The following is a 22,271-nucleotide window of genomic DNA, read 5'->3' on the forward strand; positions in this document are numbered from 1 at the left end:
TACAGATTTTGAACTGAAGACGTCGCTAATCAACTTGATACCCAAGTTTCATGGCTTACCTGCTCAGGAGCCAATAAAGCACCTCAGGGATTTCCAGACAGCCTGTTCTACTGTTAGGCGTCATGGTGCAGATGAAACTACTATTTTGCTAATGGCCTTCCCGTTTTCTCTTGAGGGAAAGGCGAGGGAATGGTACTACACTCAACCGGAGGTAGTAGTTACCGATTGGGACGCGCTCAAGAGGGAGTTTCTGGACAAATACTTTCCAGCTGAAGTTACAGACAGACTAAGGAAAGAGATCTCCTGCATTATCCAAGGAGAATTAGAGACCCTCTATGAATATTGGGAACGTTTCAGAAACCTCTTGGACTGATGTCCCCACCACAAGATTGATGAGATGGTGTTGATCAGTTACTTTACACAAGGTATGAAGCCTCAAGATAAAACTACATTAGATGCTGCAAGTAATGGCTCTCTGAAGAAGTACAAGACGGCGACAGAAGCGTGGCAGGTGATTGGTGATCTGGCTGAATCTACCTGGAACACTAGACACAGAACCAACCATCCTAAGACTGTTGCGGAGGTGTCCTCGAGTGGTGAGACTGCTGCTTTCACTAAAGCTCTGGGAGAGGTGACCTGTAACACCCTAACTATCAAAGTTCACACTTCCGGCTGCGCGACTCTGATAGCTCGGATATTACGACGACTTTTATACTATTTAATACTAAAATATGAGCCTGTTTAAAACTTTAAACCGCAATACCGCTCCCAAAAAGTACTTTTGTTCGATAACATACATCCATAGATACCATACAACTTACAGAAACTCATAGAGAGTACATCCATATATATACATACATATATATAAATATTATTACAAACATTAACCAATACAATTCCTATCCCTCTTACAGAATATATCAAGATAAAGGCGAGGGTACAATAAACCATAACTAAAACAATACAGAGTATCTCAACAACAACTAAATAAACCCTTCGTAACTTCTGCGCCCATATCCTGAAAGGGGAAAAATGTAGGGGGGGTGAGAACATCATCCTCGAAAGGGTTCTCAGTAGAGGGTTTTTGGGAATTACTGTAATAGGATACATGAAGATAAACCGTACCAGTGATTAATAACCTTTTTATGCTTCTTTTCAAAAACACGGTTTTCAATAAAAGTAAAGTCGAAAATCTTTACTGAAAGAGAAACCATTCAATTCTCAAAACTCAAAAGCCCTTTCAAAAAGCTTTATCTATACTGAACCAAAATAGCCTTTCATATCCTTCCAAACCGGAAACACAAACAAAACCAACCATCGGTCCACCTCATTTCAACAATGGCCCTAGGCCCAAACAATCCAACCATCAACCAATCACTACAATCCAACAGAGTCCCAGTAGCAAACACAAATAGGAAGATACAAGCACAAGCAAACAGTTATTGCAAGTAGAACAATTAGCAATTAATCACATAGGCAAACCAAGTATAATATGCAGACCCAAACAATGTCACATAAATGCATATGATGCATGCCTGTCCCTAGTGGCTGATGATATCATCTGTCGGTTATATAGCCAACCCGACACGTCCTAGTAGCTAACCATGGACAGAAACACCCCTCGCGGAGCAAGTAGGTTTGAGCTACAACCCCATTGCTACTACCCGCTCAACCCAGAGCCAGTGGAACAACCGCTACTGCGGCTACTACCCAGGCGGGTGTTTAAAAGCTCAACCTGGAGCGAGTGGAATCACCACTACTACCGCTACTACCCAGGCGTCACAATCTCTGACCTGGAGCAAGTGGGACGAACCACAACCCTTGCTACTACCCAGGTATCTCAAGCATATATTCATTTAGTCCCAACCATGGATCAACGTCCATCTTAGCCATCTGGCTTAAATTCATAATTCATAGTCAGCCATACGGCCCATAACTCATTCGGCAATCAGCCATAAATCAATATCATACACAGCCATTCCGGCTCACGGTTCAATCCAGAACCAGCTAATATTCATAATCATACACAGCCATTCCGGCCCATAACAAAACAACACTTCCACCATCCAACATCATCAAATTCATGAAACCGGCATTTAAGCCATAAATCACTTTTTCTCAAATTGCTTCACTTTGAAATCAAGTTTGAACTCTTTTCAGCCTTGGCTTTAGAAATCTCGTTTCTCAAATCATCTCAGGCTCATAAGCCAAATTTACTCAAAGTGAGTTCCCTTTTTAAAACAAAGCCACTCTCGGCATTCTCTTTCCAAAACTTCCAAAACCATGGAAAGTTAAGAATTTATTTCAAAGTATTCAAAATCACCCATATAACAATGGGATTTCATAACAAAAGTTTCTCGGCAGAGTCCCAAGTCTTTAGGGGAGAATAACATAACTCATTTCGCCAAATTCATTTAAAATCATTAAAACATTGGCTTTCTGATTTGAGTAAGCAAATAGGATCTAAGCCAAACCGAGTCATGTAATCATTTACTTCTTTCAAAGACGTTTCCTTTACTTAGGCAAAACCAACTTCAACCCCCATGATAAATTCTAGAACGTTTCAACTGTTCAAAATTGTTTTAGTCTTGCAAGAATTTAGAATTCAAAGAGTACTTAAAACCGTTCTCAAAATATTTCAAAATGAAACTTGTCAATAGACATTCAGGTTCTTTCAAAGTCATTGAAACTTCTTTAATTGAAACCCCCAAGTCAAATTCAAAGGCATAGGCCCTTTTCACATCCAAACAGCTTTAAAACACAAGTTTCATCTAAATAACCTTCTCCTGAAAGAGATACAATGCCTTTCTTAAGAAGCAAGACTAAATCACAATTTCCTCTTTATTAATTCATTTCGAAAGCATGAATCATCCTTTTCTCGATAATTCAAATAAAATAGTAGAAGTCTTTAACTCATCATTTTCCAGACAACATTTCAATAAAGACTCGGATTTTATAGAAATTTCGGCAGCACCTCCCCTAAAACTTGGACTTTTGCCACCCGGTTCGGGTCCTAACTAAACCGTTTCTCATTCCTTTTCAACAGCTCAAAACCAGAAATCAATTCAAAAGCAAGCTAAATCCAACAGTCACCTCAATGGCATACCTCAATGAAACCATTTCAAAAATTAACTCAATATCAACCGATTTAACTCATTTATAAAGCTTTAAAGAATCGGTTCAGCAATAAATCATTTATCAAAACCAGAGCAATTAAAGCAACCCAGGCTGAATTTCAAGAGCATTCTATCTTTCACATCATCAAAATAATTGACTCAATTCAAACCAATCCTCAACGGATTAAACTCATTTCAAATATTTAAAGAATCAACTTCAAACATTACATTTCACAAGCCACACAACAATTCAGCCAAGCCAACATCCATAATCATTCGAGTCAATCAAATAATACATAAGGCAGATACAATCACTAATTACACCATATCTCACATGAGTATCCATATGTAATAATTTCAATAATAAACTGTAGTTTTCGGAAAGCGCCCCTACCTCAAAACGCAAATTCCATAACTCAAACGCGTCACCGAGTCCCTTCCGCATCGACCCGAAATCAACAATCAAAATCCCGGCTACCAAAACCTCAGCTCCAAACCGTTTTCTCAGCAACCACAACGACTCTAATCACAATATATAATAACCGAGATTAACTCTCATAACAACAAATGCTACAACTCCTCAACGTATAATAGAGCAGTAACTGGAGGGCTTTCAGATCGAAATGCTTACTGAACCGAAGGAACGGCTGAATCGAAACAACGGCGGTCTCCGAACCGGTTTGGCGGCAGCCCCAGGAGCCATCCTAGGCAGCAACGGTGATCAGACACCGGCGACTGAAATCAATATGCAGTGATTGTAACGTTTCCGAAAACTCAGGAGAAACGAAACCCAATACTTAAAACCTTACAGGCAGGATTCTCCGGTGACAGCAGAAACAGCCAGAGGCTTCGGCAGCGGTCCCAGAAGTCACGGAACCACTCCCGGCGGCCGGAGTCACAGAGATGCAGCTCCCTTCTCCGGTAGCGACACCTGCGGCGGCATGAATCCCTTTTTGCCGGTGGCGGTTTGGGCTTGCCATCATCAACAGCAGCGAGCTCAGATGGTGGCAGCGGTGTGAGGCGGCGGTGCACGGAACTCCTCCAGTGGCAACGAGGGTCGAGCTTCTTCTCAGTCCGTGGCTCGCAGCTCGCGGTTTCCCTCTCAACGGTGTTCTTCTTCCGTTCGCGCCTCCAACGGCACCGGCAAAAGCCGCTTCTGTGGCAACGGCAAGGAAGCTCGCGACGGTGACAGGCGGCGTCAGACCCGAGCACTGGCGGCGGCACGGCGTGAACCCTCCTCGCGAGGCCTTCCCATCAGTCTCTTCCCTTCTGATTGCAGCTCCGTTCTGGATCTCTCTTCCCTCGGTGTGCAGCAGCGACGGCACAGCGTGGAGCACAACGGCACAGCGCGACGGCGGTGGTGAAGCCCGACGCGCTGGTGCAGTTCTCCTCCCTCCCCTTGTCTTTTCCTCCTTCGGCCAACCGTGCTTTGTGGGTGTGTGTGTGTTGCGTTTCTTCCTCATTTGCAGCGTTACTGCTGCTGGGTGTTGGGGGAGGGTTTCTGGCGGCTATAGGGTTAGAGAGAATGGGTAACCAGATTAGGGTTTAGCTGGGGGGTAATTTGGTAATTTTGATAAAATTAGGGTAATAGGGTTAGTTTTGTAATTTCCAATAAAAATAGGGCCAATATAGTAATTAAAAATAGATTTTAACCCAACAATAATAAAGCATAAAAATACTATTGGCTCATCAATTTACAAATTATTTTCAATAAAATGTTCAAATCAGATAATTAGAAATAATATACTTAATTTCTTCATTTTCCAAAATACCAGTATTAATATTTAAAATATTAATTATTTAATCCAAAACATATAGAAATTCTTATTATTTCACAACTACCAATTTTAAAATTTGAATACAGGAAAATAATCCAATAATTGTAAAATTGGATAATAATCATAACTCATCTCAATTTCAATAAATCAAAACTTGCCTTAATTATCTTTAATAAAATAATTTCTGAAATTAAGGCTATAAATAACTATATGATTTGAGACTTGATCATAAAAAGACTTTTCAAAGATTCTGGGTCTTACATTCTACCCACCTTATAAAAATTTTCGCCCTCGAAAATTGATACAAAATGAAAGAAATTCCATAACAGTTCACCCTTGAACACATTTAAGAAAGAAGCAAAAAAATATCTCAATATAATCATATATACGATTTTCAAATACTTTGATTGTCATAAGCATAAGGATGTAAAGGTAGGAGTGTGATTGCAAAGCAAACGTTACAAGGTAGGCTCAATGCAAAAGATAACATGGGTCAATCATGTGATAGTAGGGCAAGACATCAAAGGCTATAAAACAGGATGGAGTTAAAGCGATGTGCTCAATATCTGCACACTAATCTCATATCAACCTCAAGGTTTCAACTTTCCAACTCCATCAAGCACTTTGCAATCCCATACTCGATCACAAGCCTTACAACTGCAAACCCGTCCGCAAGGAACAAAACACCCACAACTCATAACGTTGCACACCTACCGCTTCAACTTCCATATACACATATCACGTCTTAAAGAACTAACGCATTGCGCTACTACGTCTACAAGTCGCACGTGATATCAAAATAATTCTCGAGTCTACTCAGAAGGATACAAGACTTTAGAAAGGAGAGTCAAATGTCAAGGATAGTACTCAAAGATTTTGGGAGAATGTATCTAGATCCAGATAAACAAGGACTCTCAAGCAATGAAGTTTGCTAGACTCAACTCAATTGACAACTTCAATGATGACCCTTGGATCGAAGAAGTTCAATAGGATCAATAAGAAGAAAATCACTGCATCAGTTTGAACAAATTCAAGCTGAGTCGAAGAAGTATGAGGTTCACAAAAGAGAATATCTCAAACCCAAGGCAAAGCTCACAAAACTCAAGAGCATAATTAAAAATACTTCTGAATACATTGTTCTTAAAAGAATCGAAAACTTGCAGGAAAATCACCTCGCAGTCTAAAAGAAAAGTTAAGCAACAAATATCCTTCAAGAGAGTAACAAAAGCATAAATGTGGCTTTACTTCAATACAATTTCATGTTGAAGTAGATCATGTAGAGTTTTAAAAACAAAATGCACACAAGTTTGGCTAAGAGCTAAAATATTTTCCTCAAATATTTTAGAAGGATAGTTAGGTGCATAACTTAACCAAAAGCAGTTCATAAAAACTCGGAAGTAATCAAATGCTTGTTTAAAATTCTCAAAATTTCATATTCAAACAAGCGTGTATAACATTTATAGCAAGTACGAAAGAGGAAGTTAAACTCTTTTTAGAAAAGAAACTCCGAAGTAAAAATTTGCTTACAATTTGGTAAAGGAAATAAGTGGTGCGTTACAAACAAACCGATTCCCACTAAACAAGGAAGCTTTCCAAAACCTCATTTAAAATAGTGCATGCCACTTTAAAACAACTTTGTCAAAGTTGAACAATGGTTTCCATTACAATCAAGCAGTTGAAAAATAAATTTAGTTTAGAACTGCTTTAAAGAGAATTCAAAACTTCTTTAAAAAGTTCAAAACAAGACTCCAAAAGTGTTCTTGAAATCACCATCTCAGAAGAACATTCAAGAAGTTTAGAATGTACTTAAAAGGAGTCAAGCCATACAAGAAAGGATCTTAAATTAAAGTAGTTCAAACAAGATTCACTAGGCATGAGTCATCAAACAAGATTTCAATTGATCCAAAAGAATACAAAAGTCATAGGAAAAGACAACTCAATCATTAGTAATTTCTCAAGGATAAATCTTTAACTAAAAACTCTTGTAGAGAAAATGAGAGAATAAATAATGCACTAATTTGAAACGAATCAAACTGACTCACATACGGATGAGATTCACAAGAGAGGACAAACCAAGATCAATGGTAATTTCACAAGATGTAAAAGATTAGTTAAAAACAGGGTCACGTATGACATTCATAGAGGTGAAAAGCTTAAGAAGGAACGAGTCCGTTCATAAGAATAAAGCTGAGTCCAACATTTTCAAAAGAACAACAATGGCATAAACCATGTAGTATGCTATATCAAACTCAAATAAAAATGAATTAAGTAAAGTTTATCAAATGAAACCCAACCGGGATAAAAGTGAAAAATTCCCTTTCTTTCCAGAATTTTGAAAAATACCCCAAATACATAATCAAGTGAAGATGTGCATTGGAACCATAGTAAAATTACTAGAAAGTCAAATTGTATTTGAAGTAAATGCGGTTCCGCAAACCAGTAAAAGTACAGGTGAGGTATTAGAAATAAATAGTTGTTAAACTGTATAAGAAATTTTCGAAGTTCCACGTATAGATAAGTGTATATCTAGTCAACAGCAATTTTTATAAAAATCTTAAAATTAGCTGTAATCACTGTCAAATAAGAAGAAAACTGAATCAACAAGTTCTCTAAGAATGAACTCGGAACCCAGAGTTAAAAGTCACGGCACATTAAGACAAGTTCAAGACTATATCAAAGAATACTTGAATCAAGAAGAACTCAAACAGGGGAAGAGAGATGCAACAAGGATTTCAAACAAGCATATGCACTTAAGATCATTCAAGAAGGCATATGAATAGAGGAATAGAGTCGAGAAAATCAAACTACTTTTCAAGAGGATTAGCAAACAAGAACTTCAGGTTAGGGTATAAAAGAACAGATCGACTCGAATAAAATTCAAGACACACAACTGAATAGCCTCGAGAAATAGTTTTTAACGTTCCCAAAGCCCGCGATTCGCTTTACTCAAAACTCGTATAACATCTATGATAACCCATCAGTGCTTTCACGTACATAATTCACTAGTATTAAGCCGGCCAAACTTAATATCAGGAATTATGCAATGCAAGACTAACGGCGTTAATCAATAGATCGTCATGTGCATAAAGCTCTAATTCTCGCCATTTGACAAGACCTATTCCATGACAAACGCTCAGAGCATGCAACTGAAGCATAGTCAGTCCATTCCTCAGGCTCTACAGGAAGAACTGCTCTGATACCATAATGTAACACCCTAACTACCAAAGTTCACACTTCCGGCTGCGCGACTCTGATAGCTCGGATATTACGACGACTCTTATACTATTTAATACTAAAATATGAGCCTGTTTAAAACTTTAAACCGCAATACCGCTCCCAAAAAGTACTTTTGTTCGATAACATACATCCATAGATACCATACAACTTACAGAAACTCATAGAGAGTACATCCATATATATACATACATATATATAAATATTATTACAAACATTAACCAATACAATTCTTATCCCTCTTACAGAATATATCAAGATAAAGGCGAGGGTACAATAAACCATAACTAAAACAATACAGAGTATCTCAACAACAACTAAATAAACCCTTCGTAACTTCTACGCCCATATCCTGAAAGGGGAAAAATGTAGGGGGGGTGAGAACATCATCCTCGAAAGGGTTCTCAGTAGAGGGTTTTTGGGAATTACTGTAATAGGATACATGAAGATAAACCGTACCAGTGATTAATAACCTTTTTATGCCTCTTTTCAAAAACACGGTTTTCAATAAAAGTAAAGTCGAAAATCTTTACTGAAAGAGAAACCATTCAATTCTCAAAACTCAAAAGCCCTTTCAAAAAGCTTTATCTATACTGAACCAAAATAGCCTTTCATATCCTTCCAAACCGGAAACACAAACAAAACCAACCATCGGTCCACCTCATTTCAACCACGGCCCTAGGCCCAAACAATCCAACCATCAACCAATCACTACAATCCAACAGAGTCCCAGTAGCAAACACAAATAGGAAGATGCAAGCACAAGCAAACAGTTATTGCAAGTAGAACAATTAGCAATTAATCACATAGGCAAACCAAGTATAATATGCACACCCAAACAATGTCACATAAATGCATATGATGCATACCTGTCCCTAGTGACTGATGATATCATCTGTCGGTTATATAGCCAACCCGACACGTCCTGGTAGCTAACCATGGACAGAAACACCACTCGCGAAGCAAGCAGGTTTGAGCTACAACTCCATTGCTACTACCCGCTCAACCTAGAGCCAGTGGAACAACCACTACTACGGCTACCACCCAGGCGGGTGTTTAAAAGCTCAACCTGGAGCGAGTGGAATCACCACTACTACCGCTACTACCTAGGCATCACAATCTCTGACCTGGAGCAAGTGGGAGGAACCACAACCCTTGCTACTACCCAGGTATCTCAAGCATATATTCATTCAGTCCCAACCATGGATCAACGTCCATCTTAGCCATCCGGCTTAAATTCATAATTCATAGTCAGCCATACGGCCCATAACTCATTCGGCAATCAGCCATAAATCAATATCATACACAGCCATTCCGGCTCACGGTTCAATCCAGAACCAGCCAATATTCATAATCATACACAGCCATTCTGGCCCATAACAAAACAGCACTTCCACCATCCAACATCATCAAATTCATGAAACCGGCATTTAAGCCATAAATCACTTTTTCTCAAATCGCTTCACTTTGAAATCAAGTTTGAACTCTTTTCAGCCTTGGCTTTAGAAATCTCGTTTCTCAAATCATCTCAGGCTCATAAGCCAAATTTACTCAAAGTGAGTTCCCTTTTTAAAACAAAGCCACTCTCGGCATTCTCTTTCCAAAACTTTCAAAACCATGGCAAGTTAAGGATTTATTTCAAAGTATTCAAAATCACCCATACAACAATGGGATTTCATAACAAAAGTTTCTTGGCAGAGTCCCAAGTCTCTAGGGGAGAATAACATAACTCATTTCGCCAAATTCATTTAAAATCATTAAAACATTGGCTTTCTGATTTGAGTAAGCAAATAGGATCTAAGCCAAACCGAGTCATGTAATCATTTACTTCTTTCAAAGACGTTTCCTTTACTTAGGCAAAACCAACTTCAACCCCCATGATAAATTCTAGAACGTTTCAACTGTTCAAAATTGTTTTAGTCTTGCAAGAATTTAGAATTCAAAGAGTACTTAAAACCGTTCTCAAAATATTTCAAAATGAAACTTGTCAATAGACATTCAGGTTCTTTCAAAGTCATTGAAACTTCTTTAATTGAAACCCCCAAGTCAAATTCAAAGGCATAAGCCCTTTTCACATCCAAACAGCTTTAAAACACAAGTTTCATCTAAATAACCTTCTCCTGAAAGAGATACAATGCCTTTCTTAAGAAGCAAGACTAAATCACAATTTCCTCTTTATTAATTCATTTCGAAAGCATGAATCATCCTTTTCTCGATAATTCAAATAAAATAGTAGAAGTCTTTAACTCATCATTTTCCAGACAACATTTCAATAAAGACTCAGATTTTATAGAAATTTCGGCAGCACCTCCCCTAAAACTTGGACTTTTGCCACCCGGTTCGGGTCCTAACTAAACCGTTTCTCATTCCTTTTCAATAGCTCAAAACCAGAAATCAATTCAAAAGCAAGCTAAATCCAACAGTCGCTTCAATGGCATACCTCAATGAAACCATTTCAAAAATCAACTCAATATCAACCGATTTAACTCATTTATAAAGCTTTAAAGAATCGGTTCAGCAATAAATCATTTATCAAAACCAGAGCAATTAAAGCAACCCAGGCTGAATTTCAAGAGCATTCTATCTTTCACATCATCAAAATAATTGACTCAATTCAAACCAATCCTCAACGGATTAAACTCATTTCAAATATTTAAAGAATCAACTTCAAACATTACATTTCACAAGCCACACAACAATTCAGCCAAGCCAACATCCATAATCATTCGAGTCAATCAAATAATACATAAGGCTGATACAATCACTAATTACACCATATCTCACATGAGTATCCATATGTAATAATTTCAATAATAAACTGTAGTTTTTGGAAAGCGCCCCTACCTCAAAACGCAAATTCCATAACTCAAACGCGTCACCGAGTCCCTTCCGCATCGACCCGAAATCAACAATCAAAATCCCGGCTACCAAAACCTCATCTCCAAACCGTTTTCTCAGCAACCACAACGACTCTAATCACAATATATAATAACCGAGATTAACTCTCATAACAACAAATGCTACAACTCCTCAACGTATAATAGAGCAGTAACTGGAGGGCTTTCAGATCGAAATGCTTACCGAACCGAAGGAACGGCTGAATCGAAACAACGGCGGTCTCCGAACCGGTTTGGCGGCAGCCCCAGGAGCCATCCTAGGCAGCAACGGTGATCAGACACCGGCGACTGAAATCAATATGCAGTGATTGTAACGTTTCCGAAAACTCAGGAGAAACGAAACCCAATACTTAAAACCTTACCGGCAGGATTCTCCGGTGACAGCAGAAACAGCCAGAGGCTTCGGCAGCGGTCCCAGAAGTCACGGAACCACTCCCGGCGGCCGGAGTCACAGAGATGCAGCTCCCTTCTCCGGCAGCGACACCTGCGGTGGCATGAATCCCTTTTTGCCGGCGGCAGTTTGGGCTTGCCATCATCAACAGCAGCGAGCTCAGATGGTGGCAGCGGTGTGAGGCGGCGGTGCACGGAACTCCTCCAGTGGCAACGAGGGTCGAGCTTCTTCTCAGTCCGTGGCTCGCAGCTCGCGGTTTCCCTCTCAACGGTGTTCTTCTTCCGTTCGCGCCTCCAACGGCACCAGCAAAAGCCGCTTCTGTGGCAACGGCAAGGAAGCTCGCGACGGTGACAGGCGGCGTCAGACCCCAGCACTGGCGGCGGCACGGCGTGAACCCTCCTCGCGAGGCCTTCCCATCAGTCTCTTCCCTTCTGATTGCAGCTTCGTTCTGGATCTCTCTTCCCTCGGTGTGCAGCAGCGACGGCACAGCGTGGAGCACAACGGCACAGCGCGACGGCGGTGGTGAAGCCCGACGCGCTGGTGCGGTTCTCCTCCCTCCCCTTGTCTTCTCCTCCTTCGGCCAACCGTGCTTTGTGGGTGTGTGTGTGTTGCGTTTCTTCCTCATTTGCAGCGTTACTGCTGCTGGGTGTTGGGGGAGGGTTTCTGGCGGCTGTAGGGTTAGAGAGAATGGGTAACCAGATTAGGGTTTAGCTGGGGGGTAATTTGGTAATTTTGACAAAATTAGGGTAATAGGGTTAGTTTTGTAATTTCCAATAAAAATAGGGCCAATATAGTAATTAAAAATAGATTTTAACCCAACAATAATAAAGCATAAAAATACTATTGGCTCATCAATTTACAAATTATTTTCAATAAAATGTTCAAATCAGATAATTAGAAATAATATACTTAATTTCTTCATTTTCCAAAATACCAGTATTAATATTTAAAATATTAATTATTTAATCCAAAACATATAGAAATTCTTATTATTTCACAACTACCAACTTTAAAATTTGAATACAGGAAAATAATCCAATAATTGTAAAATTGGATAATAATCATAACTCATCTCAATTTCAATAAATCAAAACTTGCCTTAATTATCTTTAATAAAATAATTTCTGAAATTAAGGCTATAAATAACTATATGATTTGAGACTTGATCATAAAAAGACTTTTCAAAGATTCTGGGTCTTACATGACCAATCTACTAAAGCAGATAAACCTGAATCAACAACAGTCTCAACCTCCCTCACCCCAACATAGTCAACAACTGGTTCCTCAGAGGGTATGCGGGATATGCGCTGATTATAGTCATTATACTGATGAGTGTCCACAGCTCCAACAAGAGGACAACACCTTGGCAGCCACTCACAATTTCTATGACCGCCCAAATCAAAGCTCCTACCAACAAGGCGACAACTACAACCAAGGTGGGAACTATAACCAGAATTGGCAAGACAACTCCAACCATAGCTGGAGTGATAATTCCAACCATGCTGGAGGGACAACTCTAACAGAGGAGGCAGAGACAACCAGGGAAATCAGAGGTGGAATAATAACAACAACAGACAGCAAAACCAGAACCAGCCTTACAGAGCACCTCACCTAAGGCAAGCCCAAGCACCTCAGAATAACCAACAGCAGGTCCCTCAAATCACTTACCCCTCCTCTTCCAATGACGAGTTGCTTCAGTCCATTGCACAAGGACAAAAGAACATGGAAGGTACACTCAACGGTCTAACATCTGCTATACAAGCTCTCGTCTCTCAGATGGGATCATCCAGCACTTCTAACACTCAACCTGCAAGCTCCAGTGGAATTCCTTCTCAACCCTTACCCAATCTAAAGGGTGGCATCAATGCCATCACCCTAAGGTCCGGAACCACACTGCAAGAGAGGAATCAGGAGGAGCCAAGCCCACAGGAACACGCCCCAGATGCAGACATGGTTGAAGTGGAGGATGTGGAAGAGGAAGATGAAATACAAGACATGGTTGAAGAAGAAGCAGTTCAACCAAGGAATGAAGAACCAAAAGATGCAGAAGTCGTAAGAGATGCTATTCCTATCCCATTTCCACTTTGCAAGGAAATCCAGGAAACAGATGGAACTTGACCCTAAAATAGTAGAAATCTTCAAAAAGGTTGAGGTAACTGTTTCCCTTTTTTATGTTATTCAGCCCTAAATATGCAAAATTTCTAAAGGATCTGTGCATACATAAGGATAAGATTAATGAATTAGAAACTATTCCTTTAGGTAGTTCCATATCTGCTTTAATGGGGGATATACCTGAAAAATGTAGTGACCTAGGACCATGCATAGTTAACTTAACCATTGGGGTGTAATATTTTTTGACTGCATATGTGATTTAGGCGCGTGTGTTAGTATAATGCCTTTGTCCATATATGATGCTTTGAGGATCCCTCCTTTAAAAAGGTCGGCAACTCGTTTTGTGTTAGCAGATAAGAGCATTATTACAGTGGTTAGAATTGCTGAAGATGTATTAGTGAGCATTAAGGGGCTCACATTTCCCATTGACTTTTATATCCTGGAGATGCCCCAAAATGACTCAGGGAAGCCGTTATCAATCTTGCTTGGAAGACCATTCATGAAGACTTCAAAGTTCAAGCTGGATGCCTTTTCAGGAACCTACTCTTTTGAAATAGACGGCCGAGCAGTAAGCTTCAATCTGAATGAAGCCATGAAGCACCCTCCGGAAGATCATTCTGTCTTCTAATGCAACATCATTGATGAGACTGTAGTTGCAGTTCATCAGGAAGAGATAGAAGAGATGCACATGGAGCAAGGTTCAAGTGTGGGGAAACCCACTGAACACAATGAGGACACCTTGCCATTTTCACCAGCTCCAGAAGACCCAGTGCTCGATCAGGAGCAGAAATTGGAATTAAAGCCTCTACCACCCCACCTCAAGTATGCTTACCTTGAGGATGATCAGAAGCTCCCAGTAATCATTGCAAGGGAACTCACTTCCCAACAAGAGGAGCAGTTACTTAGTGTGCTGAGGAGACACAAGAAGGCAATTGGGTGGAGCTTGGCAGACATAGTAGGCATCAACCCTCAAGTTTGTGAGCACAGAATATTTTTAGAAGAGGGAGCAAGGCCTGTTCGTCAACCCCAGAGAAGACTGAATCCCACTATCTTAGAGGTTGTCAAAAAGGAAGTGACCAGACTACTTGAGGCAGATATCATCTACCCTATCTCAGACAGTGAATGGGTAAGCCCAGTACAAGTGGTGCCCAAGAAGTCTGGAGTCACTACAGTGAAGAATAAGCATGGAGAGCTCATAGCAACCAGAGTACAGAATGCCTGGAGGGTCTGCATTGATTACAGGCGCCTCAACCAGGCCACTCGTAAGGATCACTACACCCTGCCATTCATTGATCAAATGCTGGATCGCCTGTCAGGTAAATCACATTATTGCTTTTTAGATGGTTACATAGGCTATTTCCAGATTCATATAGCTCCTGAAGATCAGGAAAAGACTACTTTTACATGTCCTTTTAGGACTTATGCTTATAAGAGAATGCCCTTCGGCTTGTGCAATGCACCAACTACTTTCCAAAGGTGTATGATGAATCTTTTCTCTAATCTTATTAAGAACTGTATGGAGGTTTTTATGGATGATTTTAGCATATACGGTGATTCCTTTAATCTTTGCTTGGATATTCTATCTAGAGTGTTAGACAGGTGTGTTAGTTCAAACCTTGTTTTAAATTTTGAAAAGTGCCATTTTATGGTCAAACAAAGTATTGTACTAGGACATGTTGTCTCTAACACTGGTATTTCTGTAGATCCGGCAAAGGTAAATGTCATTTCTAGTCTGCCTTACCCCTCCTCTGTGAGGGAAGTTCGTTCGTTCCTTGGCCATGCAGGTTTTTACTGGCGGTTCATCAAGGACTTTAGTAAGGTAGCACTGCCCTTATCCAGACTTCTACAGAAAGATATTGAGTTCGAGTTCAGTAAGGATTGTATAGAGGCGTTCGACAAGCTGAAGATCGCCTTAACTCAAGATCCAATTGTGAGAGGACTAGACTGGAGCCAGCCCTTTGAGATTATGTGTGATGCTTCCAACCATGCTGTGGGAGCAGCGCTAGCCCAGCACGCAGGTAAGGATCCTTTCGTAATTGCTTATGCTTCCAAGACATTAGATGCTGCTCAGTCTAATTACACTACTACTGAGAAAGAGCTTTTGGCTATTGTTTTTGCTCTGGATAAATTCCGAGCCTATTTACTTGGTACTAAGGTGGTAGTGTACTCAGACCATGCAGCTCTAAAGTATTTATTAGCCAAAAAAGAGTCAAAACCAAGGCTAATACGATGGATATTGCTGCTACAAGAATTTGATTTAGAAATTAAGGATAGGAGTGGTTCTCAGAATTTAGTAGCAGACCACTTGAGTCGCCTTGAGCACATTAAGGATGACTCCACTCCTATCAATGATGCTTTTCCTTTTGACAGCTTGCATGCAATATCTGAAGTAGTTCCTTGGTATGCACCTGTAGCTAATTATCTAGTTAGCCATACTTTTCCTCCAAATTTTACTAAGCACGAGAGGGACAAGCTGAAAAGCGAGTCCAAATATTATATATGGGATGACCCCTATCTATGGAGGTATGGTGCTGACCAGATAATTAGGAGATGTGTGCCTCAATCAGAATTCCAGTCCATTTTAGAGGCCTGCCACTCATCTGAGAGTGGTGGACATTTTGGTCCTCAAAGGACAGCTAGAAAAATCCTAGACTGTGGATTCTAGTGGCCCACTCTTTTTAAAGATTTTACTGCTTTTTGTAAATCTTGTTCCCCGTGCCAAAGGTTTGGTAACATATCCAAGAGGGATGAGATGCCCCAACAAATTATGTTTTTTTGTGAGATTTTTGATGTTTGGGGCATTGACTTCATGGGACCGTTTCCAAACTCAAGCGGTTTTACATACATATTGTTAGCTGTGGATTATGTTTCTAAATGGGTGGAAGCAAATCCTACCCATGCCGATGATGCTAACAATGTTGTCTCTTTTGTTAGAAACCATATTATTTGCCGCTTTGGATCACCACGAGCAATCGTGAGCGATCAAGGTACCCATTTCTGTAACAGGAGACTAAGAACCCTATTGAAGAAGCATGGCGTTATTCACAAAGTAGCCACAGCATACCACCTGCAGATTAATGGACAAGCGGAAGTGTCAAATAGAGAAATAAAGCGTATCTTGGAGAAAATAGTCAAGTCTCATAGGAAGGACTGGAGCGTCAGGCTACAAGACGCGCTTTGGGCATATCAGACTGCATACAAGACATCTATAGGAATGAGTCCCTTTCGCTTGCTTTACGGAAAATCTTGTCACCTCCCAGTAGAGATAGAACACAAAGCATTCTGGGCGGTGAGAGAGATCAACATAGATTATGAGAAAGCCGGAGCTGAACGAAAGTTGCAACTGCAAGAATTAGAGAACCTTCACCTAGAAGCTTATGAAAATTCCAGGCTGTATAAAGAAAAGGTGAAAGCTGTGCATAATAAGAATATCAAGAGAAGAGAGTTTCAACCTGGGGACTTAGTCCTCCTTTACAACTCCAGATTGCGGCTCATGCCAGGCAAGCTGAGATCCAGATGGGACGGTCCCTATCAAGTAGAGAGAGCGGAGCCATACGAAGTCTTTCACTTGAGCCATCCTTCAAGTTCTGAACTTATAAAGGTAAATGGACATCGCTTAAAGTTATTTCATCACGAAAAGATGGCGAAAAGCCAGGAGCTAGAGATCTTCCTCTTGGAAGATCCACCCACAGTAGAAGACTGAGCTAGTGGAGCGTCCAACTTAAGGACTGACATGGCGGAAATTGGCTAATTAAGAATTGTTATAAGATATGCGTTGCAAGTATAGTTCTTAACCGACCAGAAATCTGCTTATCAATTTAAAAAGGGTTGTCACAAAATTAAAATTAAAATACTGGGAGTATGAATCCCAGGTCGTCTCCCAACGAGTTGCAGAAAGGTGTGCTATTTTATTAATCAGATGTTTTCAAAAAGAGTTTGAGTTGAATAAACAGGAAATTAACTTAGAGAAATTAAGTAATTTAAATAAAAGCCTTGACTGGGAGTAGATTAGTTGGAAGCCCTATTCTTGTTGCAGTACTCTCAAGATTAATTGATGATTGAAGGTTGTTCTGTTCAGTTATCCCTTACTAGGTAAGGGAAAGTCAAACAAGTTGGAATGCTGTTTCTATTCACAAGTCCCAATCCGCTTACTTGGAAGGACTGGCGTTAGCGACTAGAGAGCAATCCAACAATAAACCTAATTACAATTTCTCTTTTGAGCATTCCAACTCAAGGGTTCCTTTCAATCAACTCCCCATCAAGTTAGGGAACTACTCGCTCATTGTGAATGTGGAATTCATAACATAGAAAAGAAAATTAAAGAAAGACATGATAAATAAAACTCAAAGGAATCAATTAAAAATAAAAGTAACTCTTGTATTAATAAATTCTAAAATAATCCAATACTAAAATTGAGTAAAATAAAGGACATCGAAGAGTAAAGCCAAGTAAAGAAAACGAACTAGAATGACGAAGTCTTGATGAGGTAATAACTCTTCTCAATATCCCAATGCAAAGAACAATAGAAATTAAAATCCTAAGAACTATGAATATGTAGAGAGAAAACCTAGAAGAGGAGTAAAACTATATCTAAAAACTAAAAACTGTGTAGAATGAATGTTGTTCTAGGTCTCTGCATGTTCCCTGGCTCTAGTCTGCTTTTCTGGGCCAAAAACTGGGTCAAAACATAGCCCAAAATTGCCCCCAGCGATTCTGCAGATTATGCAGATCGCGCACGTCACGCGATCGCGTCATTCATGCGGACGCGTCATTCGGCGTTCTGCTTTGCCATGCGGGCGCGTCGTCCACGCCTCCGCGTCACTTGTGCTGTTCCAATCCGCACGGTTGCGTGAGCCATGCGGCCGCGTCACTGCGATTTCCTCTCTTTCGCGCGGTCGCATGAGCCATGTGGCCGCGTCACTTCTCGCTGGTCATCTCCTCAATTTCTTGTGTTCCTTCCATTTTTGCAAGCTTTGATGAATGGATTTTTTGATGGTTTAGAATTTCACAAATGAATTCTCGTTGCAAGTATAGTTCCTAAACCAAACAATAATCCTTTCATACAAAAAGTTGTTTGTCACTAGTACAAACCCCTAAAATTTATAAACCGAAGTATTGGACCTCGGGTCGTTCTCCCTAGGAATTACAATAAAGTGTCTTGTTATTGGTTATGAGTTATTTTGGGGTTTTGGATAAGAAGCATGAAAAGTAAATGGCAATGAAAATAAACTAAAAACTATAAAAGGCTCTTGGCAAGGTGTGAGAACTAGAAGTCCTATCCTAGTTATCCTTCTCAATTGTGATGAGAATTGTTCATTGCTACCACTTAGTTAACCTCTAATAATGGAGGAAAGTCAAGTGGATGAATCAACTTGATTCCATAAGTCCTAGCCAACTCCCAAGGGAAAGACTAGCTTTAGTGGTATCTAAATCAATTAGCAACTTCTAATTATCAATCAACAAAGACATTAGATAACTCAAGCGTCACTAATTACTCTACCATAGCCAAGAGGAACAAAATCTATACTAAAATCCAACCAAGCATTTCATCAAACACTTGGAAGGCATAAAAGAAAAGCAAAGTAAATTGATAACAAAAATAGAATCTAACAACAATTATGGCAATGAATTAACAACAACAATCAAAAGGAACACAATTATTATGAATTACCTCTAATTGAATTGAAAGAAAATAGAAGGAGCAAAAGTAGATCTACAACAAAATATAAGAACAACATAAAGGAAATTACAACTAAAGAATAGAAGAAGAATCAATGTAACAACAAAGAATTGAAAGGTAGAAGTAGAAGAAAGCAAAGATTAAAACCTAGATCTAAGAACTAAACCTAATCCTAATCCTAATTCTAGAGAGAAGAGAGAGCTTCTCTCTCTAGAAACTAACTCTCACTACTAAACTAAGCTAAAACTATGACTAATGATGACAAGTATGTAAAGTATGAAAAGTATCTTCATTCCCCCTTCAATCCTTGGCTTAAATAGCATCAGAAATGAGTTGGATTGGGCCCACAAGGCTTTAGAATTCGCTGGCCACGTTTTGTTTTAAGTGAACCAGGTGGCAGCAACGGCGCGTGCGCGTACTATGCGCGTACGCGTCACCATGCGCGGTTCAACCATAGCAAATCTTATATCGTTTCGAAGCCCCGAATGTTAGCTTTCCAACCCAACTGGAACCGCATCATTTGGACCTCTGTAGCTCAAGTTATGGCCGATTAAGTGCAAAGAGGTCGGCTTGACAGCTTTCCGGTTCTTCCATTTCTTCATGAGTTCTCCAACTTTTCATGCTTTCTTTCTTCATTCCCTTGATCCAATCTTTGCCTCCTAAACCTTAAATCACTTAACAAACATATCAAGGCATCTAATAGAATCAAGGTGAATTAAATTTAGCTATTTTGAGTCCTAAAAAGCATGTTTTCACATTCAAGCACAATTAAAGGAGAATATACAAAACCATGCTATTTCTTGAATAAATATGGGTAAAAGGTGATAAAATCCCTAAAAATCAATACAAAACAAACCGTCAAAATGGGGTTTGTCAACCTCCCCACACTTAAACCAAGCATGTCCTCATGCTTAAACCAAGAATGAAGTAAGGGTATGGCATTTATTCAATGGAAACTAACTAAATGCAATCTACCTATATGCAACTGTCTAAATGAATGCAAGTGCTTGGTCAAAATAAATCAATTCCCAAGAAACATATATGCACAAGGGCTAAGGACTAGCAAGTCTAATCCACAATTGAATTGAGTTATTAAATATTTTCACAAATTTGCATGAAAATTATGATCATAGGTGAAAACATGTAATTGAGCATCAAACCCTCACCGGTAGTGTTTGCACTCTATTCACTCAAGTGTTTAGGGTTGATTCACTCAATTCTCCTCTATTTCATGCTTTCCAAGATTTGTTTTTCTTCTAACAATCAACATTTATTTCATGCATGCATACAAGTATCATGAGGTCTTTTCATTGGTTGTAATGGGGTTAGGGTCAAGGTAGGATGCATATTTGGTCAAGTGAGCTTGAAATTTGAATCTTTGATAAGCTTAAACTTCCCACCTAACCTATGACATCCTATACAATTAAGTTCTAATCTAGCTACCCATTTTTCACCTTTTCACATACTCATGCATTTTCTTTTCATTTCACAACTCATATGCATTGATCTTATTGAGCTTCACCTTGGGGCATTTTGTCCCCTTTTTATTTCTTTCTTTTTCGTTTTCTTTCTTTTTCCATTTTTTTCTATACTTTTCATATATTTTTTTTTTGTTTTTCTCATTTTTTCTTTCTTTCAAACTATATACAAGAGTACCAATGCATAAGGTCTATACATTTAATCAATACATGAGCATGTACCCAATTCCCAATATTTACAATAATAATACAAAACTACCCTTTTATTCACCCAATGTCCCAAGGTTCCCACACTTAAATGATACACACACTCTAGCCTAAGCTAATCAAAGATCCAAATAAGGACATTTATTGTTTTTCGCTTTAAGGCTTGTAATGTGCTAAATTAAGAACAAGTGGGTTAATCGTAGGCTCAAATTTGGCTAACAATGGAAGATAAAAGGTAGGCTATTTGGGTAAGTGAGCTAAATGAAATGATGGCCTCAATCACATAAATGCATGAATACACAAAATAATGGACATAAAGAATCAAACAAATCAAAGATTACAATCATAGAAAGAGAATAATGCACACAAGAAGGAAAAATAAGTGGTTATAAGATGTAACCACATTATTAGGCTCAAGTCTCACAAGCTTGTGTTCTTAGCTCAAAACATGATCCATAATATATATAATTCAAGCAAGTTCTATGAAAAGTTTTCACTCAAATCAATTGACATGCCCTATAGATAGAAATATTGAAAAAATCTCATTATTTTGACTAAGCTTATTGTGTATACATATGCAAAAATAAGAAAATGCAAGTAAAAATCCTAAAATCCTAAAATGAAATGCAAAAGTGTTGGGATTAGAAATTTGTCACCCAAAATCGCCGACCGGTCGGACGACCTCCCCACACTTAAAAGTTTGCACCGTCCTCGGTGCACTCAAAGATGAGCAAGGGGGTACGGCGACTCTCCGGATTGCTATGTGTTCTTTCTTCCGCCTCCATGGTTGCTTGTGGTGCATTCATTATGAAAAACAAAAATATAACACCATAAGATGAGAAGATATAAAAGCAAGGAAGCATACATTGTTGGAATGAGGTAAATCACTAGAATGAGGTGAGTGAATTAGTGTGACATTAAGAAATATTAGGTGTGTGAATTCTAAATTGCGCGGTTTAGAATACACATTAGCATAAAAGCTATGTCACAAAAGAAGCATGCACTTTACTTATCCTAGTGTGCTTGAGATGCTTTAAGTAAGCTTGTAAGGTAAGACAAGCATTAGAGAAGCATGAAAGCATTCAAGTCAAACATATGGATGGATATAATCATGAAATACAATGCATTAAGGTAAATGCTTAACATTATCCATCAAGAGATTGCCTAATCAAAGAATACGGTTCAAATCACATGGTGGCTAGCTACAACATGCAATTCAAAAGAGTTATAAGCTCGAAGACAATTCTCATCACTTGGTATTTTTCAAAAGGTAAGCATGAAGAACTCAAAACCAAGTAACAAAATATAACCTCAATCATAGAATCCAACAAAGATTATCTAAAAACATTCATGCTAAAATAGCATTTAGGCAATAAGG

The 22,271-nt window shown here is 39.2% G+C and overlaps 1 non-coding gene and 2 pseudogenes across 1 annotated transcript; all 3 read right to left on the reverse strand.

The window, feature by feature from the left end:
• Positions 1-283: 283 nt before the first annotated feature.
• LOC148545977 (small nucleolar RNA R71) lies at positions 284-390 on the reverse strand. The gene has a single exon (XR_015901014.1). It is a non-coding gene; the product is annotated as a small nucleolar RNA R71 (small nucleolar RNA).
• A 3,621-nt stretch (positions 391-4,011) lies between these two features.
• On the reverse strand, positions 4,012-9,023 carry LOC148545978 (uncharacterized; annotated as a pseudogene).
• Positions 9,024-11,473: 2,450 nt separating this feature from the next.
• On the reverse strand, positions 11,474-12,737 carry LOC148545979 (uncharacterized; annotated as a pseudogene).
• Positions 12,738-22,271: the final 9,534 nt, after the last annotated feature.

Source organism: Arachis ipaensis, chromosome B9 (assembly GCF_059453495.1).
Source record: "Arachis ipaensis isolate K30076 ecotype BB chromosome B9, ASM5945349v1, whole genome shotgun sequence".
Lineage (NCBI taxonomy): Eukaryota > Viridiplantae > Streptophyta > Magnoliopsida > Fabales > Fabaceae > Arachis > Arachis ipaensis.